This window comes from Lygodium microphyllum, chromosome 27 (assembly GCF_053477565.2).
Source record: "Lygodium microphyllum isolate KBCC chromosome 27, Lygodium_microphyllum_v1.1.10, whole genome shotgun sequence".
Taxonomy (NCBI): Eukaryota; Viridiplantae; Streptophyta; class Polypodiopsida; order Schizaeales; family Lygodiaceae; genus Lygodium; species Lygodium microphyllum.
The window spans coordinates 86,249,258-86,265,656 of record NC_141161.1 but is presented as its reverse complement, the minus strand read 5'-3'; positions in this window follow the sequence as shown (position 1 = coordinate 86,265,656).

The following is a 16,399-nucleotide window of genomic DNA, read 5'->3' as shown; positions in this document are numbered from 1 at the left end:
TCTTGACCACTAGAAGGCATGGGGGACTTTCCAGACCTTCCTCAAATGCTTGAGCTTGAGATGGAGGCTATAATCGATGCATTACTACCCATGGATACAAGGTCATCCGATGCATCAAGAAAGGAGGCCTCCATACCATTATACAATTAGTGTCAGGCATCTCGCTTAGGGATGCTTATTGTGCTCCTATGTATATAGGCAAAGTATAGATGGAGCAATGCAAGTGTGACCGAGTTGTTTAGGTACACACTACACCCCTTAGTCTTGCTACATAAATAAAAATAATTTTTTATTTCTTCAAGTGTTTGGATTTTTTTCAAGCTACTAAAATGTCACATACTACCATCTAAAAACATGATGTCCAAGTCTATGATACGTAACAAGTATTGTAGAAGGTTGGCATAGATTGTAACAACATTCATGCATTGTCAATGATTATGTGCTCTTTTGAGGAGAATACAAGACCATGGAAACATGTTTGAAGTGTGGTGCTCACAAGTATTACCAAGACCTATAGGGAAAAACTGTCCCTCAAAAGGTTCTCAAATACTTTTCACTTATACTGCATATTCGTCACATGTTTTGCACAGCAAGGATGGTGAGTTTGACAATGTGGCATGCATAAAATAGGTCCACATATAGAATCCAGTGAGTATTAGCAAACTTGTGAGCATGGAGTCACATTGACTTCACCTTACCAATCTTTGCACGAGAACCAATAAATGTTTGTCTCAACCTTGCTATGGTATGGTGTGAATCCATTCGAAGGACTACACTCAACATCTTACACTGTGTGGCCACTAGTCCTTTGTAAACTACAATATCCCACCATGGCTTTCTACTACAAAGAAGAGACTTCTAATCCTTAGCTTGCTAATTCCTAGGCACTACAAAGTCAAGAACATGGACATCTATCTCCGTCCATTAGTTGATGAGCTCAAGATTTTGTGGAAGGAGGGGATTACTGTGGAAGACATGAGCAAGTATATTGGGAGGAGGTTTGTTAATATACGAGCCATTCTTATGTGGACTATGCATGACTTTTCAAGATTTGACGAGTATTTAAGTATGTTTGCTTCTGTTCTCCTTGTTAACATCTCACATGGGTCCTTTATGCTTTCATTGACTAGGTATAGATATTGTGACAAGACTAATCACATCGAGTTACCTTATGTGTCCATTGTATGGACCAAAGTTGGGGACTCTCAAAGGTCAAAGACCATGAAGAAGATGATCTATCAGGGGCACGCAGTATTCTTTTCAAAGAATTAATTTGAGAGTGAGATTCCTTGAATGACCTCCCATATGAATGAATGCCTAGAGATGGTATGAGTGGAAGATGGCTCACAAAGAGTAACTTCCAAGAAGAATGTGACGGTTTTTAGTTTTCTACAAGTTGCCTATTGAACCTATTTGCAGATTAACCATTTTTTGGATCCATTCATATTTTCAAGTATGTTGGCAGCTTGCTATGGGAGCGTATCACATGAAAGAAAGACAACCTAGTGCCATGAATGGATTTGAAGGGGGTAGGAAAGATGGGGGCTCTTTGGCCACAAACAAGCTCAGATGGCCATGTGTAACTACCTCATGCTCCTTGGATCCTATCCAATAAAGAGGAGCACATGGTAAAGCAAATTCTCAAATCTATCCACATGCTAATGGGTATAATAAATTCTCTCATGTCTGCATTTTCTAAAGACAACCAACTAATAGGACTAAAATGCCATGATTGGCACAAGATATGCCACCTTTGTGCCGTGCTAGGTAGTAAGACCATCTAGTATATCATTACACTGTGTTTGTCAATAGTTTTTAATACATTGAATTTCTAGCTATTTATACTATTGATTACAATCGCGGGGTCTCTCACTCTGGTGATTTATAAGTTATCGAATTTAGTGCAATGGATCTCACAGAGAAGGAGATCAAGACATCATCCATTGAGTCCATAAGGCAAGGAGTTGTGGAGACAGACTATCTCTTTGAAAATCACTTACCCATGAGTATGCTCATGATATAGACTCACCTCTTAGTACATCTTGTGGGCAAAGTGGATATTGCATGACTGGTCTATACCAAATGGATCTTCTTCTTGGAGTGCTTCATGAAAACCTTGAAAGACTTTGTGTGAAAATAGCCCGATAATAGCCTCATCTCGAGGGCAGCACACCTACTATTGTCAAAGGCATTGGTGTATATTTTGAAGTGGTTGCTAATGGTGGATATAGATAATAGGATATTGTGGATGATGAAGGATGACAATTAACTAATAGGAGATGTGGTGGTGGAAAATGGAATAGAGAGGATGTGGTGGTGGAATAGAGAGGAGAATGGATGGCACAATGAAGGAAAAAGTGACCTATTTTTTTATGTTATACCATGCATCTATGGAAAAGTGGCTCAATAGGTATGAGCATGCCAAAAGATAATTTGAGGTAGCACAATCTGAATATTGGTGTAGTTTATGCCACAACCAATTCAGTATCTGGAGGGTTTGGAGGAGATGCCATGTTTGATATCTACGAGATGGTTGCATGATGCCTTGACCAATGCTTCATGCCAAGGGTGGAAGTCTATAGGGAGGAGTGGGAGTTCTCAAGGAGATACATGCCAAAGGTAATCACATTATATCCATTTTATTGTATCTAGAAATTGTAAGAAGCTGCTAACCTAGGTGTTTCAATGTACAATACAAAATCTACAATGCAGTGTGGTCACATGGGTGATATTTCCAAGTTGAGCACATTTACAACATGCACTCCACGACCGATTGTGGGATCATGTCAAAGTTTGAGCAAGAAAGTCAACGGCACACCATGGATCCAAACATTATAGTTAATGAGATGGAGTATTTTGGAAACGTGCAAAGTGTTCTTTTGGTAGATTACCATAGCTTCTCTATGATCATATTGGATGTACAATAGTTTAAAGTAGTATTGGAAGAAATAAGGGCAATTGTTTGGTGAGGACCCTCAGGACTCTTGGAGGTAGACTCTGAGAAAAGATAGAATGATCTATTTGATATATTTGTTTTACCAGATTACTATGAACATATAATCTTTTACCCAAACCCACGAGAGCCTCGTTCTTTGTAGCAAGCTATTTTGACATTTTATTGAACAAGTAACCTTCTTCCCAAATGCATGCGACAACCTCATCAGTGGTATATTCTACCATTGATGCCTCAAAGTGCTCAAGTGTATGATGAAAGTAAATTTGCTAGCATTGCTAACCAAAGTATGCAGGAAGAAGAGTCAATATTGCAAGGGGTGGAGGAGGAGGATGGCTTGCAACATGCAGATGGAACAACCATGAGCAATGTAGGTGAAGAGTTTAGAGTACAATAATACTTCAGAATGAAGTAGATTCCATTTTCTATGGGGACCTATGTATAAACCTTCTAGGATATACCGAGCTATGCCAATAGCTTATCATAAAGTCGTAAGATCGATAGTATTTGCATTCGCTTGTCAAATTCGTTGACTATTCGCTTTTATCAATATTTTGTCACATTTTTTTGAACTAATGTTCTTCTTTACAAATAGATATTATCGTGCTTCACCTTCACCTATATATTGATTGTGATAACATCTTTGATTTGCCTATGCAGGTCACTATAGACAATCCACAAAGTAGGATAAATTGAGGGATGGCAGATGAGGAGCTACAAGAGATCTTCACACGTATGTCTCTGGATGAGATGGCACGCTTTAGATATATGATAGATCATATCATTGTCTAGGCATTCAAAGCACTCTACCTCGAACACTTCAACACGTCAATCTCTAATGAGCGGAGTCGATGCTCTAGGAGGCTAGCCACAAAACGAGGCTTAGGGATGCCTCTCTCAACCAATGTGGAGGTGGTGGTTGTGGTGGGTGTCTCAGAAAGCTATATACTTCCTCTCCTCCTCATTCTAAAGGTGTTTATGGGGGGTGTTGTGGAGATATAGATGTTGTGACCCTATGGCTAGGTTGCTACTCCTCGCTCCCGCACATATTCTAAACAGGGTGGCTCATGTGGATACTATATGGACACAAATGCAATGTCTTGAACCTGTCAATTAAGTGGACGCTTATCACCTCCAAGATTTACCACATCTATAGGGCATCTGCTCCCTTGACTCTAAGTTTCACTCAATTTTCTACACAAGTAGCACCCCTATATGTGCTACTCTGAGAGATAACACCCTTGCCGATACGTTATATGAACAAGGGTCTCTTAGTTATGCCTTGGAGCATGGTCGTAGATAGGAGAGGGCATATCTTGGACCCACCCCACCCGAGGTTTGGATATTTAGTGAATGAGAAAATTGGTATCATGATCATGAATGTTAAGGGGAGGAGGGTGATGGCACCTATGAGGGAGTTGTGCCAAGAGATATTTAGGCACAATGTTCTAGACCATTGAAAAATTGTACCAAAGGGAGCCAAGGAGTATGTGATTGCATCCTTGCATGAGAAGTTATTTGTACCTACAATGGTTGATCGATTCTCCAATGGATGGATGATGAAATGTATGCATACATATATGTCGCATAGACGGGGATGCACACAAGGCAATCAAGAGTGGCTCTCCCAAGCTTGAGTGGTTGGATGTAGAGGATTGGCAAAGACTCGAGGAGGAGATTGTAGATTCTCTAGGACAGTGGCAACAAAAACGTGAGATAGCAAGACCATGGCTAGAGGTCGTGCATCATCTTGGCACTAGTGGACACAAAACTTATTTGGAGAATTTTGTAAGTTTTCTTTTGGTTATGTTCACTTTCTTATTTGATATAGTACTTGTACTAATAATCTTATTTCTTACCATGCTACTTTGTTTTCCCCCTTGCAACACTCAATTACAAACCATGATCCCAAAGGATTGAAGACTCGGTATGCAAAGAAGCACGGTCTCACTTCTCTTATTGATAAATTGTATGTGCATGATAGTCTAGTAAGTTACGCCTCTCTCTTGGTTTTAATTTCTAGTTATTTTATAATGCATTATATTATGTAGATTAATCTTTGGTTTCTTGAAGGGGAGCTACAAGCTCTACCCCAAGACCTACGGACCACTTATTGCTCAAGTATTTCGAACCGAGCGGCCATGGTTACCTCTCACATAGCCAACGCGCAATGCCTACCTTACGGGTGTAGTGAGCTTACCTTGATGCTCGATCGAGTACCCTCCTCTTTCTTGCACACCGGTAGCTCCACGATCCTTGAGGCAAGCTCAAGCAACCTCAATCCCTCTCCCATGAGCTTCATCATCCATAGCCACGCGCGAGACAAGAGAAGAGAAGAGAGGAGGGGAAGATGAAGAGAGAAGATAGAGAGCTTCTTCTCCAAGATCCCTCACTCTCACACAATCACTCCCTCACACTCTCTCAATCCCTCTCTCAAGAACAAGCAAGAAGGCAAGAAACAAGAGAAGAAGAAGAAGAAGCTTTGGCCACACACAAGAATGAGCTTCTCATTCACTTTTTAACTTTATATACAAAACCCTAAATCCCTTTTGGGTGGTCATCCCCTTTACCCCTTTTTACATGGCCGGCCATTAGCCTAGGCCCATTTCTCATTTCCCACCGTTCTAATCTATCCTATTCCCAACTAATGCATACAATTTGCACAGGAGTGAGCCTAGCGCTCTTTTACAAGGATTCAGGAGCGCTTTCACACTTAATGGTGCGCTTTTTACTCTTTTACTTTCTTTGGGCAACTCTAAGACTTCCTGAGGGTCGTGCCCATGCTTTTAATTTTTTCAGGGTCTGGTTACCGGTTAAGCCGCCTTTTTCTTCCTTTTGTCCTGCGCCTTTTGCTATTTTCTTTTTTCCATTTTCCGCTCCTCTGTGCTAAACATTACCCCCCTCCTAGCCAAGTGCCAATCCCGTGGCACTGTGGTGGGAAGTAGTGGGATAGATGATGCTGTTGCTAGGTGGAACTGGTGGGTAGATGACACTGATGCTTGTGAATGAGAGGTGATGGAGTTTGATGACGATGACCAAGAGAGATTCCGATGTGCTTTAGACTTCATGAAAATGCTCGGGATTTCACACACAGTCGGGCTCCCATTCTGCGACGGCTGATAGAGGTTCCAATTGGCTTGTGGAAAATAGGTTCAGGCTTGTGGAATCAATAAGCGATCCGTAGACCTTGAGGCGGTAGGCATGCATCTTTGGAAGTTGAGGTTCCAAAATCTAAGCCAATGGTAGATTCCTCACTGGGTTTTCCTTCTGCTTGATTTGGTTTAGTCATGGCAGCCATCAGTAGGTGGATGATTGGCAACATGAAATCTGTTGAGCCATTTAAACCTTCGCAGCAAAGCTCCTGAAGTTGCAGTAACGGAGTCATGTCCGACTCATGGAAAAATTCCTTGTCATTGGAGGATGTAGTGGATGATCTTCTTCAGCCAAGCAGCCAGTTCTTGAAACACGAAACATAACCTGCAAGAAATGTTGTGCACTTCCTAGGGGGTGTGCATGTCTCACTGTGTAGTGCATGGTGCCCGTGCTAGTGGAACTGGGAGATGGGTCTAACCTTGGGTAAGCCCTTGGTAATGTCCCACACTTGAGGACCCAATTCGTGCATCGTTGGAGGTGCGGTGCAAAACTTAGGGTGACAGGTCTGAAAGTCCTGCCCTTGATGTGCCCTAAGTGTGAAGTGGGGAAGGGGCTAGGAAGAACCCTAGATGCAGTGAGTGTGGTGCACAATAACAATGAAGGGAGACTGCAAGCACATGTGAAGTGTTCTCCTTGTTAACTTGCTTAGTAGTAGCTGCATCTTTCGGCTTTGCTATTTTTTGCTCTTCTCTTTCTCTCCAGTCACCTTGTCTTTGTTTCCTTGTGGCCTTTTCTCTCTTTGCTTTCTTTTCTTTTCTTTTCTTTTTTTTCTTTTTTTTGAGAATGAGAGAGGGAGTACAATTGTCAAGGCATATCACACCCATTTAATCACAAAGCGGTCACAGGCATTGAGATAAGAATACGTGACTTTGTAGGTATTCTTTAATATCGACCTTAGCTCTCAGAGGAGTGGTTGACAAGAAAGGGTGATTACACCTTATGAAGCAGGTGCCACTCATATTTTCTAAGAGCTCTAGACAGAAGGAAGGAAGGAGAGTAGCCCGCATCATTAACCTAGTCATAGCTCTACTATCTATTCCTAGGTTGATATCAAAGAAGAGTGGGGGGAGATGGGCTTCCTTTGCTATGGGTTTTTGGAGTAGCAGGAATTTAATAAGTCGGAGGTAATTACAAGTGGTCAAAAATGCTGGATCTGGGCAGGAAGAGAAGTCTGCAAGGAAACGATTTATAGAAGGAAGTATATCTTCTAACCTAAACACTAAGCATTCCTCAGGGCTCCTAGCATTTACATTATATATTTTTGGGAAGTCGTAATCCCCATGCAAGTCTCTATCATAGTCCACTCCATGCCTACGAGGGTAGGGCATGTAGATAGGATCATTGCGCTCTTCGGGGAGTGAACTGCAAAAGGCAGTCCATGCATCAAAATTGGTGTCCCAAATCCTCCTCCGCCATTTCGGCTGTGCCTCGTAGCCTTGGATGGATTTGGGAACCAGATTGACCTTATCTTCCCAGTAATCCTGTGATTCTTGTCGCCACCTAGTTATTATCAGGCTCCTCTCTTCAATCCACCTGTTTGCAAGTTCATTAGCCAGATCCTTGATCTTGACTAAGACTCCTAGAGGCAGGGCCCAGTCCAGAGAGCGTGGGAAAGTAAATGAGAGCTCAAACGGCCTTATCTAGAACTCTCGCTGACGCCAGATGACCAACTCCTGGGGCCAGTATACAGGATGTGCATCACCTCTCAGTGGCATGGGCTCTTCAAGAAGTTGTCTTGGAATTGTGCATGCTCGGCGTTGGGCCTCCTCAGCTAATTCTTGTCTTCTCCTCCTTGCTGCAACTATACGCTCGGCAGATGGGCATCTGCAGGTTCTTCCTGTGGGAGATCGGGTTGAGGCGGACTCGGCATTCTTTGTTGCTCTCCTTCATCACCTTGCTCGAAATCCAGACCCTCTTTGACATGTCGCTCAACCACAGATGGGATGACTGGCAGTGGTGGTGGTGGTGGCTGTTCATGCTCCTCAAAACCTAGCTCCTTGAGCTCAGCAGTGGAAAGGCCCGTACAGCGTAAGTAGAGGAATTGTTGCTCCTTAGTGATTCTTGTACTCATTGGGAGCTCCCGCTCTTGAAGACCATATCTTAGAGCTCGGGTGGTCAGCTTTAACTTTCTTTTCACCTTTTCCACTCGATCATCACCCTCAGCTTGTGTGACATGGAGTACCGTGTTGAGGAAGGCCTGCCGCTGTGTTTTAGTAGTTATTTCGGCAGCTTCAACCCTGGCTTCTGCAAGCACCCTTTCGCATTCTGCCACTGCCAAGCGGTCGGTCAAGTTTCTCACCCTGTCAAAATTATTCCTTTCCCAATCCATAGCTCTTTCTTCCATCCTTTTTCTCTCTTCCTCCAATTGGCTTGCCAGGGTGGTCACTACCTGTTACTGCTCATTTATTAAAAACCACAACTGGTTCCTTTCTCTTGACTTCTGAGCCAGCTGCTCTTCAGCAATCCCTTTGGCTTGATCTACAATGCTGAGCCTTTGGTGCCCCTCGGCCAGTACTTCTGACTTTTCCTGCACCAGCTACTCTTGGCTTTGGATCTCAGCAAAGGAATAGCCTTTTTTGATTGAAAGACATGGCCATGAGGGCCTCTACATCTTCTTGGGAGGTCTCCAACGTATCTTGTAATCTTTGCACTTCATCTTGTAGCCGTTTTGCTTCTGCTGCTGAGACTCCTGGCCCTTCACTCTTCAAAACTCGATTTCACTTATTAATCTGTTTTGTTCTTCTAGCTCCTGCCACAAACGGAGCTCCATGGTATGTTCTTGTGGTGTACTGGCTTCGCCTTCCTGAACCTCCTGCATTAGCGTTTCCACTTGAGCGACTTTTTGCTGTAGATCATTGTATTGCTGCACTAGTAGCTTTAGACTCCTTTGCTCTGCCACACCAGGTTCTGCTCTTTGTCTTCCAACCTTTGTCTAAGGTGGCTTTCGTTGTCCTGGGCTTCCTTTGCTTTTGCTACTAGCTGGTCCTGCAAGGCCTTCATTTCTCTTCGTCGGTCGGCTCCCTGCCTTGAGACTTCTAGCCTAAGAGCAGCTAACGTTTCTTTTTCTTTTTCTAGCTCCATCAAGGCCACTTTCTTTTCTTCATTCACTTTCTTTTCTTCCTTCGCTTTGTCTAGCATATGCGTCATAGTCAGTGTCGGCAGGCATGGGAGTATGGGGTGTGGTGGTTGATGCCTCCAGCCTTTGTCTTTTAGGGTATTGCCGTGACTCTGCGGGCCTTTTCAATCTGGTTTCTGGCATGATCGTGGCCACTTTGCTCACTAGCATTTGCATCATGTTCATTAGCTGTGCCGTGTCAAGGGGAGGTGTGGATTGTGTGGTGGTTGTAGTCGTGGTTTCAGTCGTTGTAGGCACAAAAGAGGAAGGAAGTGGATGTAGTAGGGACTTGCCCTTGCCTACAGCCACCACTGGAGCTGCTTCCACACTTTAACTAGCTTCGGCTTTATGACGGGGGCTCACAGGTTCGAGCTCTCCACCCCTGTGGGTCTCTTCCACATATCTTCGTGTAGCCTCTGCCAACTCGGCCAGCTCCTTCAGTCTCTGCTCTTCAGCTTCTTCTTCCGCCCTTCTTTTCCTGTCCTCTTCTGCCTTCTTTGATTCTTCTCTTATCTTTGCAAGCTCTTCCTCCTCTTTCCTCCTTCTTTCTTCCTTAGCCCTCCTAGACTCTCTTTGAGCCCTCTTGATTTCAGCTCATTCTTCTTTGCTTAATTCCTCTTTCCTTTCCTGATGTCTCCTGTCCCCTTTCTTTTGTCCTTCTGGTTTGCTTGCTTGTGTAGGCGGCACCTCCTGTTCTCCCTTGTCACTTATCGTTCTTTCACTTGATTCTTCTCCTTCGTGGTGAGGTGGGCTTTGATGCGGTGAGCTTTGATGTGCAGCTTGCTCTTCCATGACTCCAGCATCCTTCATTGCTTCATCTATGATGGCTGTCAAAACACCAGCATATCTAATTGTGGCCGCCTTTGAGGCAAGTTTCTTCCTTGTGGAGCGTGTTGTTGAGGCAGGGGATTCTCCTCTTGCTGGTGCTTCCGCTGGAGTGAGAAGGGCGGTTGAGCTTTGAATGGTTCTCTGCACGAACCCATTCTAGTCTACCTCCTTAGGGACTCCTACTGCGATGCTTTCTAACAACGAGACCCCGATCCTGTTCATCAATGCGTTGTACCTTTGGCCCGAGAAGAGTGTGTGGGTCATCTTCGCTTGCACCTTCATTGCTGGATCTGGGATGTCAGCCAAGCTGATTCCATCCACTGTGTGCACCTCTTCTTTCTTTACCCCCAGCATGGCGTAAACATCCCTTCTCGACCGCCTCTCTTTCTTGGGTACGAGCCCCAAGGCCTTCTCTATGATTGCCGCATTGAGGGGCACTTCAACTCTTCTTTCCTGCTCCCCTATCCTCACTGTGATAGTGCCACAGTTCCTACCCTTGTCAAAGTTCCTCAGAAATTCAGCGCACATGCCGTAATCCATGGCCTGCCCCACCTTTTCCACATACTTGTGGAGGTGGCATCTGTCCACCAATTCTTTGACCGCAGGTTCCTCCAAGATGGCCTCATCCAGGTTCAGTGTGTGCTTGAAGGTGAATTGACTGAATCCTCATGTCTCGATGCTTATGTCGAACTTGGTCATCTCTTCTTCAGAAAATGGGAGTTTGCCCCCTTTGTCTTGTCCTGCCATGGTGGTTACCTGTCAACATACCATGCCAACATTAATGCTTAAAAATCGGCTTATTTCTAACAAAACTCAACTTTGAGAGAAAAATGTATGTGTCAAAAATTAGTATACTTGCTTAGAGGCTTGAATTTTAAAGACAGGCTCACAGCAGCAATTGCTATTGTTTTCCCTTTGCAGTATCTTCCATTGAAACTCAATTAATCATAACATTCTGCTAGATAGCATGCTCATTTTGCTGACTCTTATTTTGCTCTGCTCTTGCTCACATTGCTCCCCCCCCATCTTGGATCTTTCAAGGAATCCTTCCTAGGATTAGCACAGGAAGTACGAGGCAAATGGTATTTTTCGTGGATTGACTTACTTAGCCAATAACCAACCATAGAAGCTTGGATTGTATTCGAGTTGGGCATGACAATCAAGAGCAGATGGTTGGATGGAGACTTGGGAGATGTAGGTCAAGACATCGTGAAAGAGATCTCCAGTATTAAGGCGGCTTGCAACATGCAATTCCTCTTCCATAAGGAATTGGTCAATGTAAGGGTGAGCGAGCACATGGTCGTCTAAATGCTGGTTGTGGGTGATGGCCAAAACCCTAAACGAGATAGGTGCCACATAACTAGGGTCATATTCGATGGTTTTAACTGCCATGCGTTGCTCAGTGTTGGTCATTATTCGGCAACCTTTTTTCTCCCATTGGATTCTCAGAGCAAACCACTGCTGCAAGAATGTGGAAGGCGAGCTTGCCATCTGTGTGAGCTCTTGCAACTCGTGCTCAGGAAGAACGAGGAGGCTTACGATATGAAGTGATTAGTCTTCTAAGGGAAGCTTGCTCCTTTGAGATTTCGTCGTTTGCTATCAGTTCATCAACAATTTTGGGGATTTGACTGGTCATAAGTTCATATTCTTCCCAAGTGCATGGTAATGCACGAACATCCGAAGCAAGTGTTTTGTCAAGAAGACCTAGGTCTAGCCTCTCATAACTTCTAGCGAATGTAGTGAAAGTTTTGTCCAACATCTTGATGCAGGTTACTAAGTCATCCCCAGAAGTCACAGTGAGGTCTTTAGCCAAGGAAAGGAAAGGTCGTACCACGTAGGAAGGTTTAAGACCTGCTGATGAGAATGGTGCAAATGGACTGGATAGTGGTGACTCCATCATTGGTGTCACAGGTGTGGCTTTGCACTCCGAAGCACTTTGAGGTGCTGTAGGAAGCTCTGGGGACATGGGAGTTGTGTTGGGTTCTGAGTGAGCAGTCATGGGGGTATTTAAGTTCTCTGGATTAGGTAAGTCTAAGGCTTGTGGCATTTGCTTTGGTCGATAGATGAGCTGGGGCTTACTAGCCACAGCGGGCAATGGTTTGCTGACTATGCCCTAGGCACCATGTGTGCAAGCCTCCCTCACTAGGGTGAGATTGCTTATAGATGAGCTTTTAAACTTGCCATTTTTAGGCACCCAAATCCAGGGGTTGCCCTCATAGTATCCTTGTGCTCGCAAGAGATCTTTGGGGATCCATCGCGGCATGGTTATGTGTCTACATCGATAGCGTCTAGACTGCCTCTTAGGTCGTGATGGTTGATTATTTTGGTGTTTAGAATCATGTTTAGGTGGTCTACTCGGATGTGGTCTTTGCCATTTTGGCACCCATATAAGCTTGGACTCCTTGGTCTTATGAGCACTCTTGGTGGGTTTGGGCCTAGGGTCGAGAGCCTGGCATGAGGCCTTAGTTTTCTTCTGTTTAGACTTGGGCTGAAGCGTGGTCGTAGGGGTTTCTACCGGTGGCTTCGTAATGGTGGAGGAGTCAGGACAGCCCTTGCTGAAAGTCATCACTATACGCACATTGCCTATAGCAAGATGAATGCAGTTTAGGTTGTAATCCACATTACAATTTGTTTGCTTCTTGAAAGTACGACCTAATAGTGACATATTACCGGCTCCTTTAGTGTCAGGCAACACATGGAAGAAAGCTGGTAAACTTTCAGACTCGATAGAAATGACTACCTTGCACTTCCCTAGGAGTGAATAACCATTACCCCCAAACGGGGTGAGTTTGGCATTAGTGGGCTGTAGTTTCGGTTGACCAATGCGTGTCCAATGGTCATGCGTCAAGATGTTGTAGTTGGCACCTTCATCAATCAAGGCATCGAAAGAATACGTCGCTCCTGCTGTGACTGTGATTCGTAGATATGCTGGTGCCACTGCTTCTTCGTCCTGATCTGTAAGGTCAATTATAGTAGCCATGCAGACATTCATTGGGGGTTCTAGCATGGGTGGCTCATGTAATGGATGGGAAGGAGGATAGTACTTCTTTATGCAGCTGCCATTAAAAAAGCCTACTCCTTCGCCTTCAAGTGTCTCTAACTCAACATTCCCTGTTCTACCAATCATGCGTACTCTAAAAGGCCCTAGCCCCCAAAACTTCATCTTCTGTTTATGTCCTTTTACAGAGTACAGCAGAACAAGGTCCCCTTGTTCAAAGTCTCGTTGTTTGACATGCTTGTCAAACCACATCTTTCGTCGAGCCTTCTCACAAATCAGAGAGTGAGTGGAGAGGAGTCGGGTCTCCGTTAGGCGCTCTAACTCCACTAAGCGATTGGTCCAAGCCTCTCTTCCCTCCCAATGCTCTTGGACTGCTATCCTTAAGCTAGGGATGAAGAATTCTAAGGGTAAAATGGCTTCAGTTCCATACATCAGCCTAAAAGTCATCTGTCCTATAGCCGTTTTATAAGCTGTGCAATAGGCCCACAAGGCCGCCATTAGCTTGTTGTCCCAGTCACTTCTTGAAGTAGGCACTATCTTTGTAAGCACGTTGACTAAGATTTTATTCGTGGATTCGGCTTGGCCATTAGCCTGAGGGTAATAGGGAGAGGACTTCTGATGAATTATTAGGAAGGTAGAGAGCAAGTGGGAAATCACCTCATTAATGAAGTGTGTGCCTTGGTCACTTACAAGTTCGATTGGATAGCCAAACCGTGAAATGACCTGCTCCCACAAGAACTTTGTAGTTGTTCTAGCATCATTCTTCCTCGTGGCTTGTGCCTCTGCCCACTTCGTTGGATAATCGGTTGCCACTATGCTGTAGCGAGCTTGGGAATATTGTGCCGCAGGATTGATAGGTCCAATAAAATCGATGCCCCATTTTTCAAAGGGTTGTCGGGCTATGACAGGGGTCAACTCCATCTTGTCTTTCCGCACAGGCACTTTGGTCCTTTGGCACTCATCGTAGTGCTTTACGAATTTAGCTGCATCACGGAAAAGGGTGGGCCACCATAGTTGGGATTGTAGCACCTTTCGGGATGTTGTGTCCCTACTAAAGTGTCCTCTAGCAATTTCGCCATGTGCTTCTTTCAATGTATCATGCATCTCGTGCTCACATATGCATCTGCGTAATAAACCGTCTTGTCCCAACCTGTAGAGTTGGCCGGCTATCAGTTGATATGGCTGAATTTTCAAGATAACTCTTCTCAGCCTGGCCTTCTCAATGGATCTCTTAGGTAATCCGCTCTCTAGCACTTGCACTATGTCATCAGCCCAATACGGCATTAGTTCAGCTTTAAACAATTCTCTCTTGCTAGACAGGTTAAAGAGATGAGCATCCGGTAAATCGTTAGGTATGCCTTGTCTAGCAGCTTCTCCTGTGGGTATGCGGGACATGTGGTCAGCCACGTAATGTTGCTTTCCTTTGCGTACAACCACAGAGAAGTCAAACTCCAGTAGAAGGAGTAACCATCTAGCTATGCGTCCCGTAGCGCAAGGCTTGTTCACAAGATATAGCAAGGCTTGATGGTCAACAAAGAAGACAAAGGGAGTGGCCAACAGGTAATGCCTAAATTTCTTTACCGCAAATACCATGGCCAACCCCTCCCTTTCTGTCGTGGAATAGTTCATCTCGGTCTCTATGAGCTGCGTGCTGGCAAAACTAACCGGGTAATCTAAGTTATGTTCACCAGGCTGGCATAGCACGGCTCCAATAGCGAACTTAGAGGTGTCTATGTGTACATGAAACGTTATGTTCCAGTCTGGGGCTCGTAAAATTGGTGCAGTGGTAAGAGCCTTTTTCAACTCCTCATATGCGCGCTGGCATTCCTCAGTCCACTCGAACACTATCAACAGCTTGTACAATGGTCTAGCAATTAGTGCGTAATTTAGTACAAAGTGTCAATAATATCCAGTGTGTCCTAAGAAGCACTAAACTCCCTTGTAGTTATCGGGTGGCAGTAAGTCAACAATGACTCTAACTTTAGAAAAGTCAGTGGCAATGCCGTTCCTTGATACTATGTGCCCTAAGATGCATCTGTGTTTCACCCAGAACTGGCACTTTAAGGGGTTCAACGAGAGGTGGTACAACCTACACCTTTCAAAGACAGCTCTTAATTTCTCTGTGTTCGTCCCAACTAGAGTGTACGCATAAGTCGTCTACAAACACTTCCAATTCGCGCCTAAGCATGTCCTTAAAGATAGTGCACATCAGGCGTTGAAAAGTCGCAGGTGCCTGCTAAAGTCAAGGAAGTTAACTTGGTTGGGGAAGGTGAAAAGCCAAGACCTATATTCATTGCAGATGACTTGACGGAGGATGAGGAGACCAAACTTGTTGCACTCTTGCAAGAGTACATTGACGTATTTGCCTAGACATTGGATGAACTTAAGGGAGTCGACCCTAGGGTTGTGACTCATAATATCCCAATGGTCCCTGATGCAGTGCCAACAAAACAACGACCTTACCCCATGAATCCCAAACATGCCCATGCAGTAAAAGAGGAGATTGATAAACTCATGAGGGCAGGATTCATATATGAGATCGAGCACACGGACTGGGTATCACCTATCGTGATTGTCATGAAGAAAAATGGAAAAATTCGAGTGTGCGTGAACTACAAGAAAGTGAATGCCGCTACAAAGAGAGATAACTATCCTTTACCTTACACCGAGCACATGCTTGAGAGGGTAGCAGGTAAAGAAGCCTACAGTTTTTTGGATGGTTTCTCGGGCTATAATCAAGTGCAAGTGTACCTCGATGATAGGCACAAGACTGCCTTTGCCACAGAATGGGGTGTATTTGCCTACATTGTCATGCCTTTTGGGCTACCAGCAAAATCACCACTCTGTCACCCTTTTTAAATTTTGTAAACCGTTTGGGTAGATCCTGCGGTTTATTTTGCCTTTCTGCTTCTGAGTCCTTTGCTTGCTTCCTGGCCTCCTCCTTTAGCCTCCTGCGCCTTAGGTGGACTGGCAAGTCTCCCTTGGTGCATTTGACTTTAGAAGGTTGTGGTATCTCAGGATCACTCTCAGTGCTGACTTCCGACTTTAAGTTAAACTTGCATCCCTCACTTGAGGAAGGTGTTTCCCCAGGGGGTCATAGTTTAGTAGGTGCATCCGTCTTGAGCACTGGGATTACCCATGACCGTGCCACTCTGGCTTGCTCATAATCCACGACTCCTATGTGTTCTACCCAGGATTTGTCACACTCCATTCGCATGACTCCTTTTTTGTTCTGACTGGTCCTTCCTCTCCTAGGCCTCGAGTCTGCCCTGATTTGTTCTATCGCTTTGCCTTCCGTGTCGTACTCTATTGTATCTATCTCTTCTTCACTCTCCTCTCCCGTACAGTGACA